Genomic DNA, 25,650 nt, shown 5'->3' with positions numbered 1-25,650 from the left:
ATAGTTATTAGCAAAAACAACACAATACGCAGTCTCTTCACCCATTAATAGGAACCTTCTTCAATTTCACTTTTAAGTCTTCAGGGCTCAGCTGCACCACTCTCCATTCAGCTAGGGGGCCACTGGTCCCTTGACTTGGGTGTAAGAGTCCAACCTTGTTCCTTGGTCCTAACTGCAGCATTAGAGGTCAGTAGGATCTGGAATGGTCCCTCCCAAGAGGGAATGAGTTTCTCTTCTTTCCAGGTCTGAATCAACACCTAGTCACCAGGCTAAAATTTGTGCACTGGGGACCCCAGAGGAGGTGTTTGGGCTATTAGTCCTTTCTTCTGTAACAAGATTAGAGATTTTGCCAAGGACTGTACATATTCTCTAAGAAACTTGTCCTTACAGCCTATGTTCAAGACTCCTTCTCTCCCTGTTGGATATGGGTGCCCATAGAGGAGTTCATATGGAGACAATCCAATGTCCTTTCTAGGCTTTGTCCTTATCCTTAACAAGGCTAAAGGTAGGCATTTTGATCAAGGGTCTCTAATGTTAATTTGGTAAGTTGTCTTTTCATTTCCTGATTCATCCTTTCCACCTTTCCTGAGGAGGGAGGGTGCCAGGGAGTATGAAACTCCCAATTAATTTCCAAGGCCTTCATCAGGGATTGGAGAACCTTGGAGATAAAATGTGTTCCCTGATCTGAGTCTATCCTCTCCACTACCCCATATCTGGGAATTATTTGTTCCAATAGGACTTTGCTCACTGCTGGAGTAGTGGCTTGGGCTAAGGGAAAATCTTCAACCCAAGAGGTCAAGTGGTCCACTATGACTAGGAGATATTTCAGTCTCCCAGCCAGGGGCAACTCGGTGAAGTCCACCTGTATACTCTGAAATGGTCTAATTCTGGGTGGTCATCCTCTGGCTGGTACCTGACGTTGGGTGTATTTATTTGTCCTTTGACAAATAATGCACCCATCAACCATCTGGGGGGCTAAGGTATAAATACCAAGAGACACAAACCAAGTCAGGACTGCATCACAAGTTGCTGGACATCCCAGTGGCTACCCTGGTGTAGGTGTTGCAAAATCTGCCTCATACTTGCTTGATTGACCACTTCTCGACCATAGGGGAGTAGTCACCTCCCACTACTGTCTGGTTTGGCTCCTAATTCCCGAGCCTGTTGTTTTTCTCTCTCAGATGGAGGTGGAGCTTTTAGACTCGGGGAAGGTGGGGATTAAAACTAATTTCTGATCTTTCTCTACTTCTCCTTCATTCCCTGCCCTCTTTGCTTCTCAAGCTTATTTATCCCTCTCTAACCATCCTTAATCTAAAAGAGTGAGATGCTTTCAGGACTTATCTTATACAGTAATTTTAGCACTTGCTAGGCCATGGAATGAATTCAAATTAAAATAGTAAGATCTTTACTACTTACAGCTTATATGCTTTAGTATTAATCATTAGCCTTAGATCTCTGACATTGCTCCCACTGAGACTGTTTCTCTAAAAACACCCAGTTAAGTCTAGTCCAAGGATACAACAAACCCGGGAATGAAACTCTAAGTTCATAGTAGGTTTGGACATAAATTTCTTGCAAATAGAAATTTAGTAGGCCCTCTAAAAGAAATATCAAAGATTATATCAAAACATTTTTTTTCATAAAAGTATCTCCCTTTCTCAAAAACAGCTTACAATTGCCACAAAATTCCGAGTTACCTAAATTCTCTAGTCAAAAGGTGTCTGTATGAGAATTATGAGATTTCACAAAATCTCTCCCTTTTTTTGCATAATTACCAAGTTTCTTTTCACACACAAAATACTTTTACCAGTGCTTAACTTAAACAATAACTCCAAATAGCTTAGTTAACAATTTTAAACTTCATAAGTGAAAGCCAGATAATCCCAGCTAAAACTTCCCTTTAAATACTGACAAAACTTGGAAGTTCTCATTTCTTAAATTACAATACTTACAAGGAAATGTTACAAAACAGGACCATATAGAATGCCCGAACAGCCCCGATTCATTCCTTTTTCTCTTTTCTCTGAAGGCACAATTAATTTAACAACATTCTGTATTATAAAATAAATTGCCCTTCCAGCAACATAACTAATACAATTGCTTATCAGATTACATCACATAAGAAAATTCAGAAATATGTAATCAGTGTATTAAAAACTTAAAACAGACCCAATAAAAAATCTTTCTTTTTTTCTGGACCCCTTTACCAGGTCCAACAGTCTCCTGGGGCCACTCCCACCCCTATAGACTGGCTTCCCCCTTTTATTTATGCTAGCCCATCATTGTCTTTTACTGGTCTGATAGCCTCAGGCTACATCCAGATTCCCTACTGGGCCTCAATGCCACTCCCAATCAAGGCATTTCAAGACCTAGACTTCCCCAGGACCACTAGTCCCTGCCTTAAGAGCCTGGCTCATACTGCCCATCCCCCAACAAACCCAGTAGCTAGCCTAAAGAAGGCCTGGGTTAAAAAGAATTTTTTTTTTGAATTTCTAATTGAAGCCCTGATATATGAGAGAATGCCTCATTAATTCCAAATCAATACATATCAATAAGTTGTTCACAATAAAGTATGTTTGTACCACAGGGCATACATTATGAAATTATTTCCAAAATTGTAATAAACTTTGAAATAACCCACTATCAATTTAGATGAATGTGCTCCCAAATCACTTTGCACAGAGAATCATTCATCTCATCATTAATATGTTGAAACTATAACTTTAAACCACCATATATTTTTATAATAGTCAAGATTTTAAATGAAAATCTCCTATCATATTCTTATAATCAAATATACCTCACTAGATATTTAACAGCTTCAAATTATCTCATCTTTATCACTAAAAGACCCATTCAAGAGTTACAAAAACACCATTTCTGCCTCACAACGGTCCCTCCAATTTTACAATCTAAGAGTTTTAGAAATACAGTACAATTTAGAAATACAGTAATAATTTAAACAATAAACTTCAGATAACATCAATTGCATTTCCAGATTATCACATACAGAAATTATCAGTCTTATTATTCTTAGTACTTCTAGCAATTACATTAACTAATAACGTCATATCTCATAACAACCCTTTTTTAAAATAGTAAACTTAAGTCCAATCAGATCCGAATTTATAATCATTAATGATAAACAATTAAAAACATTTTTTTTCAATCTAATACTCTTGGCCCTTTAAAAGGAAATATCCTCCACAAATTTATGTATTCCCTTAAAAAGACACGTGGTGACAATTCCTACTCTAAATCCTCCTTTTCTTTCCTACTTCCTTAAGGGAACTAAGAAAAAGCCCCCTCTACTTCTTAGAGGCTTATCAGATGGAACCTCCCTCCTGAAAATCTCAAGCTTCAGCAATTTGAACAGGGCGTAACCCTCTACCACTTTATTGGTTTTCAAATTAATCTAAAAAAAATATTTTTCCATCCTTCTACTTAAAACAGACCACTTCCTCACACCTTCGCAGTTTACTTAAACTATCTAAAGCTATCCCCATCCAAGGGTGGGGAACTTAAGACCCCCACCCAAATTACACTCACCCAGACTACTACACAGCTTTCTTTTGCAAATCTGAAGGGAGATAATTGAATAGGGCTCTCCATCTCCCCCTCTCTCTTCCCAAACTGCTTTTACAACTTTACTGTGCATTCTAAACAATTCACTGGTCTTACACAATTTTTTTTCACTGTCCTTTAGTTTCTTTCAGTTTACTTTAATAACATCCAAATTATGAAAAGCTATTCGACATAACAATACAAAGGTTTACCAATTTGAAACAATACTAGAGGTTTAAAACTTGAAACAGACACATTACCAGTCAGGTGGCTCCAGTTCTGTCAACTGTTTCCAACTGGTCACATCTAATTTAAGGAATGGTTGTTAACATTTTTGGCATCTGCCCTCTGCTAGGCATTGTGTTAGGCACCTTCCAATCATGTGAGATAAACTGAGGTAACAAATTTCAGATCCTTACGTTTTCCCGATTTACCTTAGAGCCAAACAGCATAATAAATTCTGAAATTAAGAACATCACATTTCATTTAATGCATTTACCAATTTGAATGAGTTGGGGCCTGTGGGGAAATATCATGGCCTCGACAGCCACCTACCCCAGCCACCCCCAAAAAGCCACTGCCCTCAGCACAGCCCCCGGCTGCCTGTATATTACCTTTTGTTTGTGTTCTGGTACACAAAAACTTTTCTCTTTTATGTGAGGCAGAATAGATTAGGTGCTACTCAATCTGCCTTTCTTTTTCATCTGAGGGGGAAAAGGTTCCCCTTTTCATTTTTTTTTACTTTTCCAAAAGTTTCCAAACCTTTTACTCTCAAACCCTCTATTCACACTATTAACATTCATTCACACCACAGACACAAACAGGAACACAAAACAGGCATACAACAAATTGCTGTAGAATCCTCAAATCATCAAATCATATTTAATAATTTTCTTTTTATCTTTCCCTTTATATTTTGGTAGTTCGTCCGAATTACTAAGTCTAAATCTCAAGGGACTATCAGCTGACACATCTGGTAACTTTTCCTTGTCTCCATCCAATTTTGAATTCAATTTCCCCATCCTCCTCAGATGGCCGCTTTACCAACTCAAAGAGTCTAGGTGGGATGGCCGCTTTACCAACTCAGAGAGTCTAGGAGGGCTCGTAGGGCTTCCCCTCACAAGACTTCAGTTCCCTCGGACGTCTTACAGACCTCTCCACTTAAACTCCAGGTAATCCGGTTACCCAGAGGGTTGCTGTTCCGGGCTTGGGACACCTTACAGGCTTCCCTGCTTAGGTTCCAAGCCCTCCCGGTCTGCTTACCTGGGCCTGTGTGCACAAACTTATGTGACCGAAAATTTTTCACTTCACACAGGTGGCTGCGGTGGTCTTCTAGTTACTGGTGCTGAAGAACTTTCATTTTGCTGCTCTGAGATCTCCCTTTGGGTTTTCCCTCTTCAGGGGAGAATCCCAAACCAGCTGAGACTCGGAGGCTGCCAGAAAGGTCTGGCGCAGTGCCTGCCCCTGAATTTGGATTGGGGGAGTCCCCCAAAAGGGGGTGATATCTCAGATGATTCCCCAAAACTGTGTGGGGTACGAAGACCCTTACCAATAAATTGGAGACTCAGAGATATTAGCAAAGAATAGTTCGTTTATTGGCTTTCTCGAGAAAGGCTCCCTCAGAGCACCCACAAGATGGTGCCGACTGAAGAGAGCAGGAGCATGTTCAGCTCAGCAGATTATATAGATCCTAACCACAATCCCCCCACCTACCCACTGGCTCTTCTTCCCATTGGCTGGGCTTCGGAGCTCACAGTCTAAGCGAGGAAACTTCTCCCCAGCACCAAGGACAAAAAGGGCGTGAAACAGGGAATGGAACAACCAGGGAGGGGGCCTGAGGAGGGATAGAATCTGGGTGAACAATATGTGGCTCTATCACCTGATCTCATGACACTTTGCTTTCTCAGTGAGGCAGCTTCTGAGAAATGTAGGGAGGGGTCAGCTTTTATCCTACACTGAGGGGGCTTCACTATTTCAGCATTCCATTCACATATATACATATACATATACACATAAACTTATATCCTGGAGTCTTATAAATTTGATTGAGTTTTACAAGCGAAAGTTGGGGTAGAAATCTTCTATCCCTATGTAACCCCCCCCATACCCACCCCTATGCAAACACACACACACACACACACACACACACACACATCAGCCAAGCCAGATTATCTACAAAGGAGAAAAAGGCAGATTAGTAGTTGAAAGCTAGGAAATCACAGATGTTATCTAAAGGGAAAGCCAGCAATCAACCCATGATTTGTTGTTATTGTTGTTCAGTTGTTGCAGTTGTGTCTGACTCTATGTGACCCCATTTACGATTTTCATGGCAAAGATACTGAAGTGGTTGGCCAATTCCTTCTCCAGCTCATTTTTAAAGCACTCACTCTGCACTTTTTCCCCCTTCCCCAGCCAGTCGGCTGCTGTCCATCAGGGACACACACACTGACAGGTGAGCTCCTGCTTGGGGCAGGAGCTTCAGAGATTTTGCCAGCACATGTCCCTAAACAACCCAAACCATTTATGGGAGTGAGTTGTATAAAGGCTTCCAGAGGAAAGGAAGCCTGGCTTTTCAGGGGGACCTGAGGTATTTTTGTAAGTGATATAAAAATCCTCTGAGAGAGTAAGACCTTGAGGCCAAGGCAACTGTGCATTGGAGTCAGAATAAGGAAGGACTGGAAAGAGTCAGCCAGAAGTATTTCTCAAACCAGTCTATTCTTATCAGGCAAGTCTTCCTGGAGAATGGATTGCTAGAAACTATTGGATCAGAGAGCCTTCCCCTTCCCAGGGTGACACTGATCTGTTACTGCCATAACTTCTGTGAGGTTGTGCACATGTTCTGGGAATTCAGATGCAGCTACAGCTATAGCTTATTGGAGCAAACTTTTTGCCCTGAGGTGGGAGAATGCCAGTTTGCCATATGAAGGCAGGTTGAGTTAGCTGGGTGCTTTGGCACAAGGAGCGTTATTGGGCAAGAATGATACAGATGTCTACACTATGTCTTCTCTTCTCCAGTCTCATGGCTCTAGTCTCAGCAGGTAGTTGAACCTGTGGGTAAGAGACCATAGGGTGGATTCTTGGCTGTAGCCTTTCAGTCCCCAATCCAATCAGGAGAGATCCCTTCACCTGCACAGCCACCAGTGCCATTAGCTGGCTTTAGGTGCTCTTTGCACAATCCCTGAAAACTAAGAGCTCTGCCTCTGGCTACTGAATGTGCTGGCCCAGCTTTTGGTTTTATTATGCTGGCAGTCAACAGCAACCAGGGAATTCTGGGCTTGGTGCTTTCTTTAGCCTCTTGGCTAGAGCCCTCCAGCATGCACTAAGTTCATCATACTGTCTGGTGGGAGCCAGCTCTCTCTTGCATGGAGATAACTGACAGTCTATTATCAGGAGGTCTCTTGGGACCAGGAGCCATGCAATGTCTGGCCATCCAGTCACCCTGAAGAGATCTAGGACTTTGGGGTTGTGCTGGGGGAACCCCTGAGATCGCAACGCAGGGCCCTGCCTGAATGAATTCAACTCAAATCTCCTTCCAGCCAGAGGAAAAGTTTATTAGTGATAAAACACTTAGGCCAGGTGACACCCTAAGGATGAGTGGGCATGAGAAAAGCTTAGCCTTTGGGGCATGAGAGATTCTCAGTGTATTAGCTGAACGTTAGTAGTGCCTGCGGGGACGAGTGGGTATGAGAAGATCTCAGCCTTTTGGGCACGAGATTCTCAGCATCTGAATGGGGGCCAGGGTGGAATTTTTATACACTGAAGTAACTTTGGGTGGCCAGAGAAGGGGGCTGGGAAAAGGGTCTAGGTAAGAATTCTAATTGGGGAGGTCTGAGAGATCGAATAGACAATGGGAATAGCTAATGGAGGGAACTGGAAGTGTTTTATGGGGCCTGTAATGAAGGGAACTGGAAGGCATCTGAGTAAGGTCAAAAGGTGAGGCTAGGGCTTTCAAAGGGAGATAAGGAGAGTTGATAAGGAACCTGAAAGTTTAAGGGTTTTCTGGGTCCTGTAGACAAACGGGAGCCAGATTCTTTTTTAGAGCAAGGGGCAAAGATCTTGGCTTGGGCCCCCGCCCCCATCAATCCCATCCTCCATATTTGCAGGACTCTTCCCCTAATTCAACTACAATGTGAGTCATGAAGCCTTTGAATCTCATCCTATTTGCCAACTATGCCAAATGTCAGAGGCTGGCTTAAAACTAGATCCCAGGTCAGAATCACTGTTGGGATGAAATGGGGCCCTCCCAAGTTGTTGAGTCTAACAATAGCAGGTCTACTTGGGCTTACACAGCATGGTTGTCATGACAGTTGACCAGTGTGGATCTGGGTGCATCAGACATAATGTTTTTGAAGAACCACAGGGTGGTTATGCTACCATGTGCCCATAGGGTCTCTCTGATGCATGCATATATGACTATGACTAGATTAGGTGGCTTACTGAGAGGATACCTGGCAGAGCAGAAGTTTCCATTGTCTTTGGTCCTTAAATGTGTTTTTTTTAAAATCTATGGATATCTCATGTAAACCAAGCTGTTGTGTAAATTATTGAAAACTCATTTTGGCTAAAGGTAAAGTTAGGATAAGGACTTCTCACAAAAATGAAATGGTGGCAGTGGGGGGCACTTCTCTGGGCTAGACTTTATAGATGCCCCTTCCTTCCCTCTCTCCTGCATCCCTTCTCCCTCTGTTCTGGGAAGAGGTCACTCTAGCTTCCTCAGTGGTCCCGCCTCTCATTTCTCCCATTGGCTGAGGAAAGCTTCAGCTCCAATAGGACATCACCTCTTCCTGGCCCTCTACTTCAGTCAGTCCTTTGTTTGTCTAGAGGAGGAGGAGGAGAAGGGGGAGGAGGTTATTCCCTGTTCCCTGGAGTCTGGAAGGGGCTGCAAGCAGCTGGAGGTCCTCTTGCTCATGCCCCTTTTCTACTCTTCTTCCCCACTATACCCCTCCACTCCTCTACCCTCCTTCCCCTATCTGGTGAATCCCCAAGGGTCCTGCCTGTGCAAGTGTGGGAGTGTGTGAGGTAAGTGATCTCTCCCTTTCTTCTACAGCCCCTACCACTCTTGCCCTTGCCCCTCCCTACTCATTTTCTCCAGAACTGCCCCCATAGCCTTCTTTCAGTGCCAAGGGGGATGTGGTTTAGGGTTCCTAGGAGCATTCTTACCACTGCTTTTTCACATGTTGTGTCTGTAGGTAGGATTCTTTGTGTGTAGGTAGGAGGGAGGTGTCTGTGTATGTCTATGTGTGTGTACCTGTTTGTGCCTGCTCCTCCAGGGCTGCTCAGACTTCTGCTTTGCCTGGGGCTATCTGCCTGCCCAAGTCTTGGTCTGGAGGACTGGGGGCTTGGAGGGTAATGGGGTGGGGTGGCAGCCAGCAGGGCTTTTGCTTTTGGCTTTTGCCTTTGGGGATACTCCCTCTTCATATGGAGGCTTTCTTCTTCCCTCCTTTACTCCCTCCCTCCCTTCATTCCTTCTGTCTTGGGCTTGACCTTGAAGATGGGGAGAGAGTAGACAGTCTACAAACTCTTCCTCTCCCCTTCTCCCCATCATCTCTTTGTTTGCCACATTTAACTTAATTGTATATATTTTTTTGTTATGATTTGAACCAGCACCTGATGAAAAAGTCATTTCCATGTATGTTGTTATTGAACAGAAAGGGGAATGTCTGCAAACCTGTGGATCTCTGTGATTTACAGACTGAAAGAACTGAGTTGTTTTAATCTGCAGCTCTCTAATTATGAGGGATTTGGAGCATTTTGTCATACGGTTATTGATAGCTTGGATTTCTTCCTTTGAAAACTTCCTGTTCATATCCTTTGATCTCTTGGAAAATGGCTCTTAATGATTCACATGGAAATTAATTCCTTATATATTATGCATATGCAATGTTACTTAGAGAACATTATTACAAAGATGTTTTTCCTCTCTAAACTGTTACCCCTTTAATTGAACTGCATTAAGTTTGTTCGTGCAAAAACATTTCAATTTTATAGAGGCAGAATCATCCATTTTATTTTCTGTGATCCTCTCTGTGGCTTGTTCTGTCATGACCCCTTCCCCTGTCCATAGATGTGAAAAGTCATTTCCTCCTTGCTCTTGCTCCTCTCATTTGCTAATGATTTCCATTTTATATCTAATTCCTGTATTCATTTGTAGTTTTATTTGATATATGGTATGAAGTGTTGATCTCCTATTAAATTTCTTCCAAATCACTTTTCACTTATCCCATCTGTTGTTTTTTTTATCAAATAGTGTGTCCTCCTCTGCCTCCCCCCCCAACAACCAATGTCTTTGGATTTATTAAACACCATAATATTGTATTCATTTGCTGCTGTATATTGCATGCCTAATCTTTTCCATTGTTCAAGCTCTCCTTTTAACAAGTACCAGTCATTTTCATAATCACAAATTTGTAGAATATTTTGAGATCTGCTACTTGTAAACACTCACCCAAACCCCTTTCTTTCCTCCTTTCCCCTCCTCCATTATCTCACTTAACATTTATGACCTCTTTTTAAAAGTTTTTATTAATGTCTCTTCTCCTCGCTGAGAGCCATCCCATGTGACAAAGAGTATTTTTTTTTGTTTTGTTTTAGGGATGAAAAAAAGTCAGCACAACTGAAGGATGCATTTGGAAAACATGTGCAATGTGGAACACCTGTGGACTTCTCACCTCCAGGAAGGTGTAAGTTGATGGTGTTTTTTCCTATCTTCTTTTGAGATCACTTGATTTTTAACATTTTGTTCCAGGCACTTCTAACTTTTTGGTGCGTTGTTCTTTCCATTTAAATTGTTGTAGTTAACATATATATTGTTTTCTTGGCTCCACTTACTTCACTTTGAATCAGTTCATAGATGTTTCTGTGCTTCTCTATACTCATCACACCCGTCATTACTTACAGCACTATGGTGATATTCCATTACATTCATGTACCACACTTTGTTAGGCCATTCCCCAATAGATGCGCATCTACTCTGTTTGCTATTCTTAGCTGGAACAAAAAGTGCTAGTCTAAATATTTTGGAGTATATGGGGACTTTTTCTTCTCAACAACTTTCTTGGGGTATAAGCCCAGTATTAGAGTCTTTATGTTAAATGGTATAGAGATTTTTGTTGCTTACATGATTCCAAATTACTTTCCAAAAATGATTGTGACCCCTGACAACATACTAGTGTGCCTCTCTCTCTAACCTCTCCAACTTTTACCATTGCTCTTTTTTGTCCTTTTTGCCAATTCACAGAGCGTGAGGTAAAACCTTAGGATTGTTTTGTTTTGTATTTATGTTAGTGTTAGTGATTTGGAGCATTTTTTTCCCACTTGGTTGTGAATACTTTGCAGTTCTTCATGAGCTATTTGTTCATGTCCTTTGACCATTTATCAGTAAGGGAATGATGTTTATATATCTTGAACATTAAACCCTAATCAGGGGAATTTGATATAGAAGTTTTTTTTTTCCCATTCAATCACTTCTCATCGTATTAATTAATTAATTAATGTTGTATTAGTGTTGTTTATACAGAAGCTTTTCAGTTTTAAGTAATCAAAGCTATAGATTTTATCCTTTCTAATTGTCTCTACTGCTTCTTTGGTTAAATATATATTTCTTACCCATAGCAGTGAGAGGTACATGATCTATATCTATTCTGATGTTTTTCATTAGTATGATATTTTATTTTAAGGTCATGTATTTATTTACACTGTATTGTGGAATGTGGTTTGGAATATTTTTATACAAATAGGTTCTTTTCCTTTTTATTTGGATTTTTATGGGATGTAATCCTAGGAGTTGGTTAAATGGTATGCACAGTTTTATGTCCTTTGGGTATAGTTCCAAATTGCTTATCAGAATGGTTGGCTCAGTTCACAACTACACCCACAGTGCATTAGTATCCCAATTTTTCCACATCCCCTCCAGCATTTGTCATTTTCCTTTTTTTGTCATGTTAACAAATCTGATAGGTTTGAGGTGGTATCTTAGACTTGTTTTAATTTGTATTTCTCTAATCAATAGTGATTTAGAGCATTTTTATATGACTATAGATAGCTTTGATTTCTTTGTCTGAAAACTGTTTTCAAAGGATGTGTCCTTTAACCACTTATGAATTTCAGAATGTCTTGTATTTTTATAAATTTGGCTCATTTCCCTATATATTTGAGAAATGAGACCTTTTTCAGAGAAACTTGCTGTAAACTTTTTCTTTGTTATTTTCTTTGTAATTTTGGCTGCATTACTTTTGTTTGTGCAAACTCTTTTTAATTTCATGTAATCAAAATTATCTGATTCACTTCCCATGATCCTCTCCATCTCTTGTTTGGTCATAAGGTTTCCCCTTATCCATCAATCTGACAAGTACATTTTTCCATGCTCCCCTAATTTGCTAATGATATCACCCCTTATGACTAAATTCTGTACCCAATTTGACCTTATCTTATTGTACAATGTGAGATTTTCTTTATGCTGTTTCTGACAAATTGCTTTCCAGTTTTCACAGCAATTTTTGTCAAATGGTGAGTTCTTGTCCCTGGAAATTGGATCTTTGGGTTTATCAAACACTAGATCGCTGTGGTCATTTACTCCTGTGTATTGTGTACCTAATGTATTCTACTGATCCACCACCCTATTTCTTAATCAATACCTGATTGCTTTCATGATTACTGCTTTGTATTGTAGTTTGAAATCTGGTACTGCTAGGCCACCTTCTTTTACATTTTTTTCATTGATTCCCTTGATATTCTTAACCTTTTGTTCTTCCAGATGAATTTTGTGTGGGGGGATATTTTTTTAGGTCTATAAGATAATTCTTTGGTAGTTTGATTGGTTTGGCACTGAATAAGTAAACTAACTTAGGTAGAATTGTCATTTCTATCCTGTTGACTCAGCCTACTCGTGAACAATTAATATTTCTCCTGTTGTTCAGATCTGTCTTTATTTGTGTAAAGAGTGTTTTGTAATTATGTTCATGTAGCCCATGGGTCTGTCTTGGCAGGTGGACTCCCAAGTATTGTGTATTGTCTATAGTTATTTATTTTTTTTTTTATTGTTGTTGTTGTTATTTTAGGCAATGGGGTTAAGTGACTTGCCCAGGGTCACACAGCTAGTAAGTGTTCTGTGTCTGAGGCCAGATTTGAACTCAGGTCCTCTTGAATCCAGGGCCGGTGCTCTATCCACTGCGCCAGCTAGCTGCCCCTTTGTCTGCAGTTGTTTTAAATAGAATTTCTCTGTTTATCTTTTCCTGCTGGGTTTTATTGGTTGTATGTAAAAATGTTGATGATTGATGCTAAGCTATGCCATGCTGAGCTGAAGGGATGAGGAAGTGGAGGTACAGGCCAGGCCAGAGCTGCTCCCAGGGCTACCATGAGTGAGTTGGTAGCAGAGCTGAGTTGGGGCCCCGTGTTTCTGGCTGGGGATGCACTGGAGTGTGTGGTGACTGTCACAAACCCCTTATCTTCCATGGCCACCTCTGCATCCAGTGAAGCATTGGCCTGGGCCAGTGCCCAAATACATTGCCAGTTCCATGCCAGTGAGAGCCGTGTGGCACTGCCCCACCCCCAGACTCCAGCTAGCCAGACGTTCATCCTGAGAGCCAGACTGTGCTCTTGCCACACCGAGGTGAGTGGGGTCAATGCATCCTGTCTACTCCTCTAAAGATTCTGTTCTGTGACTTGAGACTAGACCCTGGAGAGTCCAAATCCTATTCCTATAGTGAAGTGCTTTCTGTGGAAGGGCCACCATCTTTTCAGGGTCAGTCGGTCAAGTATGTCTACAAGCTGACCATTGGCTGCCAGTGGGTCATCTGTCCCATTACTTTGCTTAGGGTACCACTGAGGGTGCTCATGTTGACTGGCTTCCAAGATGCCCTGTTCCCCCAGGAATGAGGCTTTGGCTCCATCCAGCCCATTCCTGGAAGAAGAAGAAGTAGGTAGAAAGGAATCATGACTACCAGAATTGGCAGGAGAGTTACTCTTGACTGCCACATCCCGCCACAGTTTGTATCTATATAGTATCAGTGATGGTCAAGGGAAAGTTGGGACCTTTGGAATCTTTTTTTTTTCTTTTGTGGTTGCCAACGGAAATCTTTTTTTTTAAATTTTATTAATTTATTTTGATTTGTCAGCAATCATTTCCATATGCTTTTGAGTTTAAACTTTTTATCCCCCTTCCTCCTGACCACCCTCCCCAAGACGGTGCACAATCTGATATAGGCTATACATTTACATTCCTATTAAACATATTTTCACATTAGTGAAGTTGTAAGTAAAAATTAAAACCAATAGGAGGAACCATCAGAAAGAGGAAACAAAACTCAACAGAGGAGAGAAAAAAAAAGATAGCGATTCAACTTTCATAGTTATGATTACTATCTGTGTCTTTTTCTCTATCCCTTTTTCCCCATTTATGCTTTTCTTTCTCCTCTCTCCCTTCCTCCCCCACCGGTTCTTTGCTTTTGACCACCGCCTCCTTCAGTCTCTTCTCCCTTCCCTCCCCCCTCCCTTTTCTTTCCCCTTTTCCCTCCTACTGCCCATAGGACAAGTTATATTTCCATACCTAACTGATTATGTTATTCCCTTGTTGAGCCAAATCTGATGAGAGCAAGGTTCCAACAATGCTCACCTCCCTCCCTTCTTTCCCTCTACTGTAATAGGATTTTCTGTCTTTTCCTGTAATGTAATTTACCCTTGTCTGCCTCCTCCTTTCTCAGTACATTTTCTAAGATCAGACTAATCCACTTACTTGGATCCATTTAACCCACTTATTTAGATTTTTTTTTTATCATTATATCAAAGTCAACTAATATCCACCCCCTTTATGTATACTCCTTTAACATGGTGTAATAACAGTACAGTTCTCAAGAGTTACAAGTGTCATCTTCCCTTATGGGATGTAAACAGTCCTCCCTTATTAACAACATTTTGTATCTTTCTGTCCCATTTACCTTTTTATGTCTTTCTTGAATCTTATACTTGAAGATCAAATTTTTTGTTGAGCTCAGTCTTTTTATGAGGAAGCTTTGGAAGTCTCCTATTTCATTGAACATCCATCTCCTCCCTTGAAAAATCATGCTCATTTTTGCAGGGTGGTTGATCCTTGGCTGCAGTCCTTATGGAATATCATGTTCCATGCCCTGCAGTCTTTTAATGTAGAAGCTGCAAGGTCCTGTGTAATCCTGACTATGGTTCCATGATATTTAAATTGTTTCTTTCTGGCTGCTTGCAGCACCTTCTCTTTCATCTGGTAATTTTGGAATTTTGCTATTATATTCCTTGGTGTTGTCTATTTGGGATCTCTTTCAGGTGGTGAGCGCTGTATTCTTTCTATGGTTATTTTACCTTCTGGTTCTAGGATTTCAGGGCAGTTTTCCTTTATGATTTCCTGAAAGATACTGTCCAGGCTCTTTTTTTCATCATGATTTTCAGGTGGTCCAATGATTTTTAAATTGTATCTCCTGGACTGATTTTCCAGGTCAGTTGTTTTACCAATGAGGTATTTTACGTTTTCATGTGTTTTTTCATTTTTTTGTTTCTGTTTGACTGATTCTTGCTCTCTCATAGAGTCATTAGTTTCCATTTGTCCAATTCTAGTTTTTAACAGATTGTTTTCTTCTGTTAGTTTTTGTACTTCCTTCTTCAATTGGCCAATTTTGTTTTTAGGGACTTGTTTTCTTCAGTGTACTTTTTTTCCAATTGGCCAATTGTATTTTTTAAGGACTCTTCTACCTCCTCATTAGACTTTTAAAATCCTTCTTGAGCTCTTCTAAGAAGGCTTTTTGGGCTTCAGACCAGTTCATATTCCCTTTTGATGTTGCAGATGTGGGTTTGTTGACAATGTTGTCCTCTTCAGAATTTCTGCCTTGATCTTCTCTCTTCTCATAATATGAATCTATGGTATGTTTCTTTTACTCATGATTTCTTTATTCCCTGGCCTTTAAAGAGATTGAGCTCTCCTGCTGGGGAACAGAGGGCACTGACCCAAGCTTCTTGTGTTGGGAGCCTAGTTCTTGGTCACTGGCTTTGTGTGCTGGGGCCTCTTATGTTGGCAATTGGAGGCTGTAGGGTTTTGGCAGCTTACCTGGTGTTGGGCTGGAATCAGCAAGGCTGGAACTTTCAGGCAATTCTAGGTTGCCTGCTTTTCCTTTCCTTTAGCTTCCTTCAGCTCCTTTTAGATGGGTGCTGCAGGGTGTTTATCTGCCTGGGGCCCCTTGCAGTGCTGCCTGCCTCGTTTCTGCTAATGCACTGGGAGATTCCTTTGCAGTAGAGTGCTGAGGCACCTGGTGGTTTTCTGAGCTGGTTTCCACTGGTTCCTCTGCCCTCATTGAGGCACTTGGAGGTCTAGGTGTTGGTGTTTGCCTGCTCTACCACCTGGGCTTCAGGATCTCCTCCTAGTTGACAGTTGGAGGCTGTAGGGTTCTGACAGCTTACCTGGTGTTGGGTTGTGTTGCCCGCAACCAGATTGTACACCGAACGGAGAGGCGTGAAATAACTTATGACATGGGCCAGGCGGAGTAGAATTACTGACTCCGTTTATTCATCTGAGGGCACAGAATATATAGGGAAAATCTAGCCTAACTTCAAAGAGTCCTCCCCGTGAGATACTCCCCAGAACATCTGCTGAGGATGTAACAATCATGAATTTCCTCCTTATCAGGGTTCCTAGATTGGGCTGTAGATTCCAAGGTTTTCCCAGGCGCCTAGGCGCCACCTGCATAGAGGAGTAAATACGTAAACCTAAGGTTCAAAGAGAGAGAAGGGATGTCTCAGAGACCTCTTTATCAGGAAGGAATTTGGGGAGCCGTACCACTTAATCCTTTGAGCCCTTTGGGGTGAAAGCCTGAGCAGAGGTCAAACTCTGCCTTGGATCTTAAACCCTTATCAGACTCTTAAGATCGGCCCTCAACAACTTCCTCCCTTCTCGAATTAGCAAGGAGCTTGAGGTGATGAACATCCGTTCCCAACACTGTGATCCTTGATTTAATTAAGGTAACAATGCAGGGGACAATAAAACATAATATGATGAATAATATTGCCCAAGACAATGCATGAAGTAACAAGGCAGGTAAATTGTTAAATATATTGGTCTCACTTAATTTTTTCAGGATCTCTACAGCCAGATTTTTTTGGTTAATCCCCGGGGAGTGACTATCTACAATCACCTGGGTGATATTAGCAAGAAAAGACAAATCAGCAGAAAGGTTACTATTATGCCAAACACCTTCTAAATGATTCTTAACCATGTTCCAATTTACAATGCTAGAATTATATGGAAAAGGAGTAACACATACCATAGTAAAGCGATAATCACATTTTAAAGTAGCTCTAAATTCTATTTCTGCAACTTCATCCCCAATAAATTCCACAGCATCTTTTAATGCATCCAATTTTCTCTCAAAATCTAAATCAATTTCCTTTTGTGTGTGAAGTGCCAATGACACATTCCTAGCCAATGCTTCAGTGTATTGTGCATCATGCACTTGCTGTGTAAATGTATGAAATGTTACTGCAGATGCAACAAGGGATGAGATAAGTGATACCAGGGACACAACTCCCCAAACGACACATTGGACACATCTCTTTTTTCTAACAGAAATCTCTCGATTAAGATAGTACAATGTTTGATCAGCAGGAGCTAAAAACCATCCCTCCTGTACTTGAGTAGGAAATATAGAATATTTAGGTCTTTCTAATATCATAGCTACAAATTCCCAAGTTCCATGTGCATAATATAAGCATCTATTTACTACACAATTTTTGCATACAATTTTATAATACCCATCAGGTGTCAGTGTGATGTTGGGTCTTCCCAAAAGAAATGCTTGATGCCTGGGTAAACAGGCAACTAGCTTTGTTCTATTATAAAAAAGAGCAATATCAGGTTTAAAGGGAGTGGCAGCATGTAAGTATATAGGATCAAATGCTGCCATTGCTAACCAAAGTTTTTCCTGATGTACACCATTCTTATTGATAATTCCTGGCATAATCCACCCCTGTCTTGCACCCTCAATATCATTATCTAATTTATTCCATATTTCAAATTTTTCCCACTTGTAATTAGCTACACCCCTATACTGAGTATGACATTTTACCCAAGGTGGAATTTTATGCCATGCTGATGATACAGAGATATTAGAACAATCTGGCCAGGGAGAAAGATGAGCTGGCCCTTTCACAGATCTAGTAGTTTCCATACCAAACATAGATATATTCCAAACTATTCCCCTAGGAACAAATTGAGCAGAGTGAGTAATATTTTCTAACTTAACACAATAATCTATAAAGTCTACATTAATTCCAAAACATATTGGGGGTGTGCCAGTTTTGCCTTTAAAATTGTATCCTAAAACATCCTTCATTTCTAAGTCTTTAATTCTCCAATCCCTTTGTCCAAAAATTTCTGCCGCTTGTCCTGCGGGTATAATGTCAATAACTGGATCATCCCACGTGAGTAGTCTCGGCCACGGGGGTTGTTAATGTATGACCAAAGCTGTAAAGTCTTTGCTTCAATAGTCATTGTTTGTAACAGCATCATCAGTTGCAGCAGCCATCCTGCCGAGCTTGCTCCTCGCTATCGCCTCCGGCGCTGCTTCTGTTTTCTTATGTCCTTTTTCCTCTTTGGTATTTGAAGTTTCTGAAACCTCCGGGTCATCTCTGAGACAGATTCTGATGTTACGTTCAGGGATCCATATTGGTCCTTCTGCACCATCTGGAAAGACAGAAGCATACCCTCGTCCCCAGGTCAATAATCTATCTGGTCCAAACCAATGATTGGTTTTTGGGTCCTTCCACATGACTCTTTTTTGAGTCTTTTGTTCCTCATAATTACTCCCCTTATGTAATCTAAAGTGTTTTTCAGCTGGGGTACAGCCTTCTCTATCAGGAGTAAGAAAATTTAAAGCATATACTGCTTGAGCCAATTGTCTTCGTGGCCTACCCCTGGCTTCTCCCCCTTTTGCTTTTGAAGAAATGTTTTAAGAGATCTATTTTTCCTTTCCACAATTGCTTGACCGGTAGGATTATAAGGAATCCCGGTAATGTGGTGAATATGAAATGTAAGACAGAACGTACGAAATGCATGAGAAACATAAGCAGGGCCATTATCAGTTTTTAAAACTGAGGGCACACCAGAAATAGAAAAGCAATGAAGCATATGATCTATGACATTTTGTACTGCTTCCCCTGCTTGTGCAGTAGCCATAGTGAAGGAAGAATAAGTATCGACTGTTACATGAATAAATTGTAACTTTGCAAAACTGCTGTAATGAGTAACATCCATTTGCCAAATTTCTCCTGAATATAATCCGCGTGGATTAACAGCCATTTTATATGGTGTGGGTATATAAGGAAGACATTTACAGCAGGATTTTACTATCTGTCGAGCCTGTTCTCTAGTAATCCCAAATTGTTTCCTTAACATAGAGGCAGACTGATGAAATTTGTCATGTGATTCCTTAGCTTCCTCAACAGACAACATTAACAGGGTTGGTCTAGTGAGGTCATCAGCTATCTGATTCCCATGTGTAATAGGTCCTGGAAGCTCCGTATGTGAAGGAACATGTGTACAATATACTGGGGAAGTTCGTTCCCGAATAGTTTTTTGTAACATCATAAAAAGTTGCAATATATTATAATTAGATGACACTTTAATTTGAGCAGTTTCTATGTTATTAACCATTCCTACTGCATATTTACTGTCTGAAAATATATTAAGAGGACCAGAATATCTTTGTAGTACTAATATTATAGCATAAATTTCATTTTGTTGTGTAGAATCAAATGGTGTATGTGCTGCATATCTCTCATCAGGGGGAATAAAATATGTTGAAATGTGATGAGAGGAAGCGTCAGTAAAGGCACAGAGTGCTCCCACTATGGGATCCTTTTGCACTATCGTGTTAATAATCCACTGATGTTTCCTGGCAAATTGTAAAATTGGGTATTGGTATGTATTATCTATTTCCCCTTGAAAAATAGTAAGAAGCACCTGCCAAGAATGGTCTTGACTGAGCAATTCCTCTATTTGTTTTTTATCATAAGGTTGATGTATAATACTAGGGGCATTTCCAACTAATTGTAATATTCTTTTGCAGGCTTTCTTAGCCAAGTCTGCTACCATAGAAGGATATGTTTGAAGGGTATATTTCGGCTGTGAAGGCCGAAAAACCCACTCCAGTAACTTGTCTTTCTGATGTATACATCCAAAAGGTATATCTGGGGTATCTAATATTGTAACTTCTAAAGGCACACCAGATTCTATGCGATGAGCCATTGCAGTTTCAATTGATTCTTGTATTTTTTCTAATTGCTGTTTTGCTTTTGTAGTAAGTGTTCTAGGAGATGTAGGATCAGGGTCGCCTCTAAGAATATCATATAGATCCTTTAATTCATGAGTCCCTATTTTTAAATAAGATCTGATCCAATTAATGTCTCCTAGGAGTTTCTGAAAATCATTTAATGTTTTTAGTTTATCTTGTCTAATACATATCTTTTGAGGCTGAATTTCTTTCATCCCTACTAATTGTCCTAAGTACGAGTAAGGAGGTGCCTTTTGAATCTTTTCAGGTGCAATCTCTAACCCATGATCTCTAAGAGCGGTAAACATGTCCCCCATAATACTAGCTAATTGCTCTTTTTGTGGATGAGCACAAAGGATGTCATCCATATAATGAATTATGTATGCTTGGGGGTATTTTTTCCTGATGGGATCTATAGCATCTGCTACGTATTGCTGACACATGGTGGGGCTATTCTTCATCCCTTGAGGAAGCACCTTCCACTGATATCTTTGGTAAGGTTGTTTCAAATTTTCTGATGGTAATGAGAATGCAAAGTATTTACAATCTTCTGCTCTAAGAGGTATAGTATAAAAACAATCTTTTAAATCAATTACCCACAAAGGCCAGTCTGCCGGGATTGCAATCGGAGAAGGCAGCCCTGGCTGTAAGGTTCCCATAGTTATCATACGAGCATTAACTTGTCTGAGATCTGTTAACATTCTCCATTTGCCTGATTTTTTCTTAATAGCAAATATAGGAGAATTCCATGGACTAGTGGAAAATTCTATATGACCTGCTGCCAATTGTCTGGTTATAATATCTCGAAGAGCCTTAATTTTTTCTAGACTAAGGGGCCACTGGTCCACCCATATGGGGGGCCCTTCTTTCCATGTTATCTTAGGAACCTGTACTGTTCTTTTCTTTTCGACCGTGACCCTACTAAAAATTTTTGCTACTTACAGTAACATTCATATGTTTCAATAAATCTCTTCCCCAGAGGCAGTATGGAAGGTGTGGCAATACATATGGTCTAAATCTCCCTTGCTGCCCCTCCACTCTCCAAGTAAGCCATGCTGCGCTTTGTGCAGGAGCGGCTATTTCTCCTATTCCCTGTAACATCACATTTCCTTGATCTAGTGGCCAGTTTCTAGGCCAAGCCCGTAAGGTGACAACTGACTTATCAGCTCCAGTGTCTATTAACCCTTCAAATTCTTTTCCTTGTATTCTATTTTTAGAGTTGGTCTGGCATCTGTGATAGTTCTATGCCAAAACAGTCCTGTGCTACCAAATCCTTCTGTCCCCCTTACCTTTTTTGTCATATTCCCCAGTTTTTTATAATCCATTACAATCATTTGTGCTATTCTTTCCCCTTTTTGAATGACAAAACGACAACGAGGAAAAGCATAAACCATAACCTCAATTTCTCCAGTGTAATCAGAGTCCACCACTCCAGGAATGACCATGAGTCCCCTAAGTGTCTGGGAACTACGGCCTAAGATTAAACCCACCATCCCTGGGGGTAATGGACCATGTACTCCAGTGGGAATACGTACAACTTCATCTCCAATGTTTTTATCAAGAGTGGAACTTAAATCTAATCCGGCACTACCTGGGGTGGCATGAATAAGGTCTAATATTGTGAGTCTTGTGGGCGAGGAGCAGGGACTGGTTGAATCAATGACAGCCCTGCTCCTATTGTTTGGTGGGGCCAGAGCGGGCCCCTCCGGGGGTTTAAAGGCTGTTCATTAACATCTGAAGTAGATCTACATAATGAAGCCCAATGATTTCCTCTTTGACACCTAGGACAAGGAGTAGTAGGGGGCTGAGACCCTGCCTTCCTAAGATCCCTACAATCCTTTTTTATATGGCCAGGCCTTCCACAATTAAAACATTTTAACCTTCTCAGGTCCCTCTGATTGTTAGGAAAGGCAGCTGCTAGCATTTCTGCTTGGGCTGCTGCCATAGCCTGTACCTGAAATTGCGTGGTCCCTACACTCTCACACCGCTGAATCATTTCTGTAATATCCATATTGGACTTGCCGCCTTGTAAGGCTTTTTTACAATCAGCATTAGCATTTTCACAGGCCAATTTTTGAAGGAGTATTTCAGCTGCTTTTGAATCAGAAATGCTCCTTTGTATGGCTTGCGTAAGTCGGGCTACAAAATCTGGGAAAGTTTCTTGGGGGCCTTGCTTTATCTGAGTATACGAGGCTCCCCTATCTTGTTTCCCAGGAACCTTTAACCATGCCGCCCGTGCAGCCTTCGTAATTTGTTCATATGCTACAAGTGGATAATCTAGCTGTTGCTGCAGTGCAGTAAACATTCCTGTCCCTGTGAGCTGCTCCAAAGAAACAGGAATCAATGTTCTTGTATTGTATCCTGCCTGCTCTTGGCATTGCTCAATAAATTCTGATTTCCATATTAGATAATCTCCTGGCTCCAAACATGTTTTTGCTAATGAATACCAATCATATGGGGCCATGGCTGTATTAGCTATTGAATCTAATAAAGTTTGTACATAGGGACTGTTTGGCCCATATTGTACTGAGGCTTGTTTTAATTCTCTTAAAACTTTGAATTCAAAATTCCTATGTTCCCTAATCATCTGTCCAGGATTATCTGGATTCTCTTCTTCATATAGTGGAAACATCATGCTTTTTGGGATAGCTAATTTTAAGTCCATAGGCACTTCTTCCCCTCTGCTTTCTGCCCTTTGTATTGTCTCTTCTAACAAGCCCTTACATATTAACTTTCTCCCAGGCTGTTGTTTAACTGAAGGTAAATACACATCTTTCTGTTGCTTAGGGGAATGCACATTTCTCTGTTGTATAACAGAATACACATCTTCCCTCTCCTCTTCAACTATGCTCAATTGTTCCTCAAAGGCTTTATGCATTTCTTCTTCCTCATCTGTTCCTACCCCCTTATCTGCCCGTATCACTTTCTCAGCCACTAGTACTTTATCCGGGGGCATAAGACATATTTTTAGCACATTCCACATTAAAAAGGTAGCAATCGAGAATGCACCAGGGCCCTCTTCTCTGTAATATTCTCTTAGTTGCTTGCCTACAATCTCCCATTTCTCTAAATCAATTGTCCCTTCTGGTGGAAACCATGGGCAGCATTTTTCTATAACTTCTAAAAATTCCTGTAACTGACTGTTTGGAATAACTAAACCTTTTTCTTTCACTATTTTCTTTAGTAATCTTAGGTAATACTCTCTATCTCTTTTTCCACTTTGTACTTGACCCATACTTTTGATCTTAAGGGCGCCTCTTAAGATCGAAAGTATATATGTGGGCCTTTCCAAAGCGACACTATATCTTATGCTCTAAATACCGAGCCTGTTTCTAAACTTTTTTCTAATCAATTTTTTTTTAATTTTATAATCTCCCACGTAAGCCTGGTGATTTTCCCCCTCTTAATCCTATTATTTCTATGGGGAAACCTGTAATGACCCTCGTTCCTTTTTACCTTAGTACCGCGTTGAGCCACTTCAGGACCTTGTTTCCTGGCGTAGTGACCAGCAAGGATTTCTTCCTCCGGAGCGTTTCAAGGAACCGTCCTCTCTCTGACTTTTAGTCACTGTTCGACGCGCCAAAATGTTGCCTGCAACCAGATTGTACACCGAATGGAGAGGCGTGAAATAACTTATGACATGGGCCAGGTGGAGTAGAATTACTGACTCTGTTTATTCATCCGAGGGCACAGAATATATAGGGAAAATCTAGCCTAACTTCAAAGAGTCCTCCCCATGAGATACTCCCCAGAACATCTGCTGAGGATGTAACAATCATGAATTTCCTCCTTATCAGGGTTCCTAGATTGGGCTGTAGATTCCAAGGTTTTCCCAGGCGCCTAGGCGCCACCTGCATAGAGGAGTAAATACGTAAACCTAAGGTTCAAAGAGAGAGAAGGGATGTCTCAGAGACCTCTTTATCAGGAAGGAATTTGGGGAGCCGTACCACTTAATCCTGAGCCCTTTGGGGTGAAAGCCTGAGCAGAGGTCAAACTCTGCCTTGGATCTTAAACCTTTATCAGACTCTTAAGATCGGCCCTCAACAGGGTTGGAATCAAGAGGGCTGGGACTTTAGGAAGACTCTAGGTTGTTTTCTTCTCAGATGAATGCTGCAGGGTGCTTATCTGCCTGGGGCCCTTTGTAGTGCTGCTTCCCTTATTTTTGCTGAGGCACTGGGAGACCCGTTTGCTGGGCTGCTGCACTGCTGTTCCTGGGTGATATTTTCTGAGTTTTCATTGGTTAATAGGGGAGGGTGAGAGCCACTACCTTTTTACTCTGCCATCTTGGCTCCAGGAAGCGGAAATTTCCCTTTGGAATCTTCAAGTCCATATATAGACTTGGAGAGGATGTAACAGGGACCCTGAACTTGGGGGAGGCGACTGTGGCCTTTTTGCAGTTCTCAGTTGAGTCTCCAGACAGAAGAGACTGTCCAACGTGAGTGCCAGCAGCGCCGGGGTGGGGGGGAATGGGGCTCCATCTGTGTCCCATGTCTTCCCATTCCACTGAGCTCTATCCCAGGCTTCTGCTGGCCATTCTGTCCTTGAAGTGGTGGCTACACTTTGAATTTGTGACATCTCAGGAACCTGGCTTGGCACTGCTCCCTCCCGTGGAGCAGCCTCAGCCTGTGGTCTGGACAAGACCTGAACAAGTGCCTCTGGGCACCTTCAGTTGGGACCTCTCCATCAAGGTGCTGCCCACGCTGGTTTCCTATGCTGCTCCAGGCTCCAGTTCCAGCACCATCGCCATCTGATCTGGGCTCCAGTTACCCACTATGGCACTACTGTGTTGGGGCACAGCATGAAAGATAGACTCCTGCGTGGCGCTCTCCTTCCTTTCTGGTGTTGTGTGAGACTGAGAATGGACTCCATGGCAGGCATTTGGCTGTCCATTAACTTATTTATTTAGAATAAATTCACGGCTACTAGTTGTTTCTCTGGAGGTGGCAGCAGCCGCAGTGGGCAGGCAGCAGGCAGCGAAGTGGATGGTCAGTGGAACCTAACTGGGATGTGATCCTGGGGCCCTGGAGTCAGGAGTATTGTCTGAGCCCCATTCAAGATCGGCAGCAGGGGGGGAGCTCCCCTGCAGGGCAGGTGAGGGTCATATTTTGGCATCAGGGAGATGTGGCAGGTCCCTTCCTTCCATCGTACCTCACACTCAGTGGGGAAGTTGATGGGATGCTGGAACCTAGATGAACATCATAGGTAAGGAAAGTACACACTGAAGTACTGCCTCTTCCCACCGGCTCTGCCTCCAGTCAAACCACTCTATTCCAGGAGCCCTTGTTTTAAAGCAAGAATAGGACATGACTTCCACCCTGGACATTCTCCTATTCTGTACTTACTCCCTCTCCCCTTCCCAATACAATATATTCTTCCTTTTCTCCATGCCTTAATCCCTTTTGTCACGTCTCATTAATTCTATGTCATCCCTAGTCATTTCCCTCCTTCTAGTCCTTCCTCTCCCATTCCTGGTCAGGCACATCATAGTAACCCCAAATCACTTACATATTGCAGCAGCACCAATGGGGTGTATGCAGGTGCAGGTGGAAATAGTTGCTTTGGAGCTAGGATTCACACAGGGTAAACTATTCCTAAGGAGGAATGAGGAAAGTTAGTAGGAATAGTGTGCCTTACGAGAAGAGCTTTGGCCTGGAGTGGGAGGAGAATTACAATACTCTGTTTTTTTTTGGGGGGGGTAGGCAGGAAAGGAGTGGGAAAGAAGGGAAAAGGGAGCATCCTTCCATAAATAAGAAGGAAGTATACTTGTGCTAAGGATTGGGCTCAGATTATTTCCCCTCAAGCCCCC

General features: G+C 41.5%; 1 long non-coding RNA gene and 1 pseudogene across 3 annotated transcripts in view; both read left to right on the top strand.

The window, feature by feature from the left end:
- The window catches only part of LOC110200357 (uncharacterized), an 89,214-nt gene that overhangs the window by 37,416 nt on the left and 26,148 nt on the right, over positions 1-25,650 (top strand). For all 3 annotated transcript variants that reach the window (XR_013483617.1, XR_002322233.2, XR_002322232.2), the window contains one exon: positions 10,156-10,244. This is a non-coding gene — a long non-coding RNA (uncharacterized LOC110200357). The remainder of the gene's footprint in view (positions 1-10,155; positions 10,245-25,650) is intronic.
- Positions 12,754-24,595, top strand: LOC110200355 (RAB6A-GEF complex partner protein 2-like; annotated as a pseudogene).

Source organism: Phascolarctos cinereus, unplaced genomic scaffold (assembly GCF_003287225.1).
Source record: "Phascolarctos cinereus isolate Bilbo 61053 unplaced genomic scaffold, phaCin_HiC Scaffold_8;HRSCAF=390, whole genome shotgun sequence".
NCBI classification, from domain to species: Eukaryota; Metazoa; Chordata; class Mammalia; order Diprotodontia; family Phascolarctidae; genus Phascolarctos; species Phascolarctos cinereus.
This window is presented reverse-complemented; position numbering and strand designations above follow the sequence as displayed.